The following is a 6,278-nucleotide window of genomic DNA, read 5'->3' on the forward strand; positions in this document are numbered from 1 at the left end:
TTGCCCAAGAAACAAGTGGAACCTGATGTGGTCTCCTACTGTTGTAGCCTATCCACCTCAAGTTGTTCTGTGTTCTGAGATGCTTTTCTGCACCCCACACTTGTAAATAGTGCTTATTTGAGTTACTATATCCTTCCTGTCAGCCAGTCTGGGCATGATCTCCTTCATCAACAAGGTGTTTCATCCTGCAGACCCTCCATTTACAGGATGTTTTTTGTGTTTCACACCATTCTGTGTAATCTCTTGAGATTGTTGTGTATGAAAATCCCAGGAGATTGTCAGTTTCTGAAATACTCAAACTAGCCCATCTGGCACCAACAACCATGGTTAAAATAACAGAGATCACACTTTTCCCCCATTCTGATGTTTGATCAGAACTGTGAACATTAACTGTTAAGTTCTTGGTTCTGCATGATTTCAAGCATTGTGCTGCTGCCACATGATTGGCTGATTAGATCAGGGGTTCCCAAAGTTTTCCAGGTCAAGGCCCCCCCAAATGGCATAAACATTTGACCGAGGCCTCCCTTTTGCAAGACGTCTTTAAAACACATTAAAAATACAGACTTCTGAATATATCCGCATTTTTTATTTATTAAAAATTACATCTTACAAATTTACATTACATTACATTAGGAATTGATTGTGTGTGTGTGTGTGTGTGTGTGTGTGTGTGTGTGTGTGTGTGTGTGTGTGTGTGGTTGTCTGAGAGTGAGAAAGAGAAAATCATGTATTTATCTATTTTTCACACCAAATTGTTGAGGCCTCCCAGACGCCCCCCGGCAGCCCCCAAGGCCCCCACTTTGAAAACCACCGGATTAGATAACTGCATAAATTATCAGGTGTACAGGTGTTTCTACTTATGTGGAAGGTGAGTGTACAATAAATGGGCAAAGATAAGCTTTTGACCTTCTACTGTGTCATTTGTATTCTCCAGTCTGAACTGAACTATATTGTCTGTATGTGGTGTCTGTATGGTTCGTATCTGTGCTATGCTACCGCTCCTTTTATTTCCTTCAGGATATTCCTTTGGCAGCTGTGGAGTTATGCACACACCATTAAAGATTTTATTAATCTTTCCAAAGTAAACAACATAACCTACTTTGGATCATTTTACTGACGTGGATCTTTGAATCTCAATCAGCAAAATTAACAAGTTTTTTATACAGCCATTTTGTTCATTTCGCTCGTTTCAGCAGAATCACAGAACAAGGGTAATCAGAGTTAAATGTCATACACTTTTAAAGCAAAATAACATTTATGACTATAACTGCCAGAGGTTCTTATTGTTTACCAAATTGCATAATCAACTATAAACGCTCCTTCAGCCCACAAATCATAAAAAGACTGTGTAAAAGTCATTCGGAGATATTATAACACATTAGTCATTCATAACAAGGGAAAATAGGCTTTCACAGACTACAATAGCGTCGCGCAGACCTCACATTGATAGGAAAAGAGATGCCTGTTCACCTCTCCACAATAAAAACAAGTGAGTGTCATGAAGCAGAGAGACAGATGCAAGATTTCTGGTTTTATTGAAACCAGTGCAGTTTAGCAGATAAACAATAGAGTGAAGCAATTCTCAGACATGTGCAGCAGGATTCAGGGTGTGTCCCGGTCTTGTACCTGGTGTTCCTGGGATAGCCTCCATATCCACCATGACCCTAATTGAGATAAAGCAATTACTTTGATTCATGATTGGTACATTTTTAAATTGTCAGTCAGTTCCTTTTTTTGGGTGTAAGTTAAAACTTTCAAAGCATCAGTTGCAGGTGCTGTCACAGCGACCCACTTCAGTAACATTCACATTTATTATGCCATGCATAAGGTCAGTCGTGGCCTTGAACAAATGTTTGACAACCTCTGACCCCATTTAGTCCGTATGTTTGCAGTGGGCCCCTGACATGGACTGATGTCCCTGACTTGACCAATGTCTGATAGGTACTCAGTGTGGAAGAAGGGCCTTGTAGGATAAGAGCAAGAGGTGAAGGAGGGGGCAAATGCAGACAGATTGTCTTTTCTCACACACACAGAGACATACACAACCTGCCCTGTCTAAGTACGCTACCTTCAGACCTGCTTTTCCACTTTGTCATTCTTTAAACTTAACTAAGAGATAGCAAACGGCCAAACTAAACCATTAGCAGTAGTGTAAAAAAGAAAATGAAATTAAAAGTAATTCTGTATGCGTCAGAGTTTCCGGCACTTTGATGTGCAGTTAAGATATGATTTGGTGTCTAAATAAGAGCTTCACATGGTGTTATCTTTATTGCTGCCTTTGATGTGTTTTAGTAAATGTGTGGTATAGACTTATATGAGCAGGGTGGAAGTATGGGAACCTAGTCAAGTATTTAATGAGATTTCCTGGATTTGAAAAATCAAGAAGCAGCACTACCAGCTACACGTTACCTTAGAAAGGAATATCAAGTCACCTATGCAGTTTATTTTTGAAAGACATGCCAAGTGTTTTTGTTTCCAGTTTATGATAATTGTTCACGCTGTGAATAGAAAGTGATTTTACAAATTAATCTTTAATACCAAAATTCCTAAAACCTGATATATTGATTCTTGGAATCAAACTGTTCATATATTAAACAAAATATCTATATCAATTCATTCTTATCTGTGTGTTGCTCTGCTTCCTTTAAGGTACACATTTTGAAGAATGTTTTTCTTAGTTGCATGTGTGTGTAATCCTTCAGTTTGAGTAAATAAAAAGAAATAGTACAGTTGTAGTATAACTATAAGTGGATTGAATGAATACTGCTACACTTCCTACACTGGCTTCCTGTAGCTGCCCACATCAGATTACAAATACTGATGCCTGTCTACAAAGACAAAAAGGAACCAGCACCCATCTACCTTAAAGCACTTATCACACCCTGCACTGCACCGTGCTCCCTGTGATCCTCTGAGAACTGCTCAGTTGAACCCACCATCTTTCAGGGTATAAGGAAAACATTCATCAAGGCTGTTCCCTGTTCTGGGTGGTGGAATGAACTTCCCTAGATAAAGACATACCTCTTCCTGAAGTAATTAAATTGGCTAAAAGTACTTTTCAAAAATTTTGTCGTCTTGTGTGTACTATACTACCTCCCCAACAGGATTTTAGACTGATAGTACTCTTAGTCCCTTGCCTATTGAACCATTATGAGGAGGTATTTATCGATAGTGACGTCAGTTGCTCTGAATGAGGACATCTGCCAAATGCCATAAATGAGAATGTAAATCCCGGACTCCAAGTTTCATTGGAAAATCAATTGGTCTTGTGAGAACTGCATCAGCTGCCTCAAAACCAGCCCAGTTTCTCATACTAACAGAGAGGGAGATAACAAAAAAAAGTAGTTTATTTCACAAATGGGATTTTGTAATAACAAAAAACAGCATTGCAGTTAGCCTCTATTTTATTTTATAAGTTTTATTTGAGCTAAAACCTATCTTGCAACAAAGCTTATTTATTACTCCTCATGATAGGGGAGGCTTGGGGGTCTTTAGTTACACAAGGTTGAGAACCTCTGCTCTACAGAATAAGAGCATACCTAATAATCTGTTTGTTCTCTCTCTCTCTCTCTCTCTCTCTCTCTCTCTCTCTCTCTCTCTCTCTCTCTCTCTCTCTCTCTCTCTCTTTCTTTCATAACACACCTAGTACTGTTTGCCTGTCCTCTTTCACAGTTGTATACTGTGATGATTTTATAATCTCACTATCTGGTGCCATCCAGAAGAACATGGGTTCCCTTTTAAGTCTGGTTCCTCTCAACGTTTCTTCTATATGTCATCATATCAGAGAGTTTTTCCTTGCCACTGTCGCTTCTGGCTTGCTCATTAGGCATCTAAATCTACATCAGGAATTTTATAAAGATGTGTGTTATCAACAGTGCTGTATAAATGACATTTTACTGTAACTCAATTAAATCCTGCAATTACACAGTATGTTTTGGGCATTTAAAATAATAACCTCAGATATTTCTTCTTCTGGCACTTGGGAAAAACAGTGAATGTAAAATTAATAATAAAAAAGTAAAACATCAAATAAACTTTTACATTTTAAATGTCAGTGCATCCAAATACACTTAAATACCATCTATAACATTCATTGAAGCAAACTGCTCCAGAATAACCACAACAGTTATCAAATCCCAAATCCCACTGTGTTCAAACTCTCAAAGGCTATTATTCTTGTCAGAAAGAGGCTCAGCCCTGAGATTTGAGATTGCTGAAGACCATGGAGATGGCCATATGGGCCTGGTTAAGGTGGCACTTCAAGGGGAGATACCAAATGGGATGGGTGAGAGACAGATGGCTCAATCCTTAGCTGAGAGTGGTAATCTTGAATGGCATTCACACTCTCTGTGGAAGCCATTGTCACGATCAGTGCAGTTCAGATGCAATGAGTCCAGCCAGCTCTCATGGAGTTCTATTACAATTTGTATAATTTCTGACCACCTATCACATAACTCTGTATATTACAGATCACCCTCTTTATTATATGCTGTCTGATATATGTATATATATATATATATGTGTGTGTGTGTGTGTGTGTGTGTGTGTGTGTGTGTGTGTGTGTGTGCATGTGAATCCAATGTTCTTTATCTGGTCCTGTTTCAACTAACAGAACTTGCTTACAGTGAACCTACAATTAAAAAAAAAAAACTGTCTTGAAGTTTTTCAATATTTGAACAATAAATCATGTCATCATATGGTCTATGGCTAAAATCTTCAGCACTGTGGCTCTCTGCCAAGGTAGTGGCTCTGTTCAGTGTATTCCGACTTAGGGTAATTGTTAGTTAGCCATTTTTTAGTCTGAGCAGATGCACAGCCCTAAGCTCCATTAGTTAATGACCTCGGTTTAAATCTCCTCTAAGCTCTCTGGGCTTTTCAGTAGGAAGCAGTTTCTCTAGACACTAAAATCTAGGCAGAATGCACACTTTCATTTATATAAAGTAACCTATATCAAGTCAGGGTTTATACAGTTGGAGTTGTAAAGAACAGGTTGGTTTCTGATGGGTTTAATTAGGCCATTTGCCTGGCACATGCAAGGGCAATATGTTGAACTCATTCAGCATAAGAAAGATCATATATACCACAGAGTTGTTTTTACAATACCAGATGGTGTACACAATTGCAAAATAGTTAACATATTGTGTATTAGTAGCGTAATTTCACACTTAATGCTTGTGAAAACTAGAGCCTAGAGCTATTCCTCTGGTTAATTAAAAAAAGAAAGAAAAAAAAAAGACAAAATAGAAAATAATTTTGGCTGCTTCTTCTTATGAATACACTGCTATGTTAATCCAGCTGCAAATATAAATAGGAAGTTTAACACACTTACATTACTTGCATTACCATGCCCAAGCACTTATAACACTTTCATTCATGAGTCATCGTGACCAAGAACAAACAGCTTCAGAACAAACAGAACATGATGTAAACATAGAAGAGGTCAGGGATTGGACATCTTAAGGCCTTGCTTACCTTACCTAATTCCCCAAAAGACACTGTTTGTTGTCAAGGGTGTTTTAGTTTCTGTAGAACTTTGTTGTTGGACAATGCTGATGAAAGTTAAAATCACCAGCTATATCTGACCAGGTTAAGTATTTTTATATTTTCTTTGTTGCAGTGAATCCACAGAGCAAAACTAAACAGGTAAAAAGACTAATATCAGATTGTTTTGAATTGATTTCAAAGCAAGGCATGTTTAATGCAGTTACCAGTAGGTTATGCAAGATCTGGATCTAAGAGTGATTTGGTCACAAGCAATTACTGTGTACTAGAGAGCCATATGAGAACTCAGCATACGTAGAATTACTAAAAATTATAACTGATGCATGTCAAGGAGGCGATTCAACAAGAGTGGTTCTGTGTATGTAGGTATGCAGGCAATATTGCGTTGCCTGGAATTTGAGGCTAGTGTGGATGTCAGCTGTAAATTCACATTTAAAAGGGTTCAATTACACATCTCCAGTTGCTTCCTACACAAGGAACACTAAGAAACACACTGTACTGTATGTGTGAGTGTGCATGTGTGTGTGCAGAGGTATGTACTTTTCCTAAACCGCTTTCAGTAGAAGCATTTAGCGTTCCCTGGAAAGCTGTGTGGAACACTTTGAAAGTGAGTCTCTCTCTCTCTCTCTCTCTCTCTCTCTCTCTCTCTCTCTCTCTCTCTCTCTCTCTCTAATAGTAGTTTATGCTAGTGTCCTAGAGTTGGGCATAAAGACACAATTTGTTCATGATGAAAAACACAATACACAGTTGGTGTATGAATTACATTTATTAACAAA

Source organism: Ictalurus punctatus, chromosome 23 (genome assembly GCF_001660625.3).
Source record: "Ictalurus punctatus breed USDA103 chromosome 23, Coco_2.0, whole genome shotgun sequence".
In the NCBI taxonomy this organism is placed as follows: domain Eukaryota; kingdom Metazoa; phylum Chordata; class Actinopteri; order Siluriformes; family Ictaluridae; genus Ictalurus; species Ictalurus punctatus.